This window comes from Cucurbita moschata, unplaced genomic scaffold (assembly GCF_002738365.1).
Source record: "Cucurbita moschata cultivar Rifu unplaced genomic scaffold, Cmos_1.0 Cmo_Scf01533, whole genome shotgun sequence".
NCBI lineage: Eukaryota > Viridiplantae > Streptophyta > Magnoliopsida > Cucurbitales > Cucurbitaceae > Cucurbita > Cucurbita moschata.
This window is the reverse complement of record NW_019270048.1, coordinates 1-1004: the sequence shown is the minus strand read 5'-3', so window position 1 is coordinate 1004 and position 1004 is coordinate 1. Positions and strand designations below refer to the sequence as shown.

The 1004-nt window shown below is 33.3% G+C and overlaps 2 non-coding genes across 2 annotated transcripts; both read right to left on the bottom strand.

Annotated features, from left to right (window-relative positions):
* Positions 1-511: 511 nt before the first annotated feature.
* On the bottom strand, positions 512-583 carry TRNAP-UGG. Its single transcript has one exon. It is a non-coding gene; the product is annotated as a tRNA-Pro (tRNA).
* A 154-nt stretch (positions 584-737) lies between these two features.
* On the bottom strand, positions 738-809 carry TRNAP-AGG. Its single transcript has one exon. It is a non-coding gene; the product is annotated as a tRNA-Pro (tRNA).
* Between the last annotated feature and the right edge of the window lie 195 nt (positions 810-1004).

Sequence of the window (1004 nt, the reverse complement as noted above, 5' to 3'; positions counted from 1 at the left end):
AGCTCTTATCTTTTGTGGAATTCATCAAATATTGCAATTGTGAAGAAGTTCCGTCATATGCATCGGACGCTACCGCCATCCTATGAGCTCTTATCTTTTGTGGAATTCATCAAATATTGCAATTGTGAAGAAGTTCCGTCATATGCATCGGACGCTACCGCCATCCTATGAGCTCTTATCTTTTGTGGAATTCATCAAATTCATCCTATGTTGTGGAATTCATCAAATTCATCCTATGTTGTGGAATTCATCAAATTCATCCTATGAGCTCTTATCTTTTGTGGAATTCATCAAATTCTCTCTCTATAAGTAGCAGTATATTGCTTTCTTTACTTACAATAAGTCCTCTCTATATGTGCTTGGAAATTACTCTCTTTTATCTATAAAAGAGACATAGCCATAATGATACAATAATCCTTATATAAGTATCTTCGGGCTCATCTTTCTTAAAAAGATTGTGACAACGTTGATATCTAAACTTTTTTTTTTTGGTTTTTTTTTTTCTTTTGGAGGAGCATTCCGAGAATCGAACTCATGACCTCTTGCACCCAAAGCAAGAATCATACCACTAGACCAAATGCCCTTATTATGGACTATATATTAAGTTGTTTATGGAATGTATCATCATTATTTCATTTATTTTCTTTGTTAATGAAATCCATGGGTTTGCGATAATGCGAAAAAAGAATAATTAAATAGGGATATTAAAAGGGTGCTGTTGCTGAGAAATGAACATAGGGGCATTCTGAGAATTGAACTCAAGACCTCTCGCACCCTAAGCGAGAATCATACCATTAGACCAAATGCCCTTTCTAAAAAAATTGCAACATTTTTAACTCCTACTCAATATATTTTTTTCTCTCAAGTTTGAAATCTATTTTCTTGAGCTGTTGTTGGACTATAAAATAAAAAGTTGATGGTCTAGTATTTTACTTGTAAGTAAGGCATGTAATGTTGAATTGTTCTAATATGCAAGTGTTATCGAATAAACTACAACCCAAAAA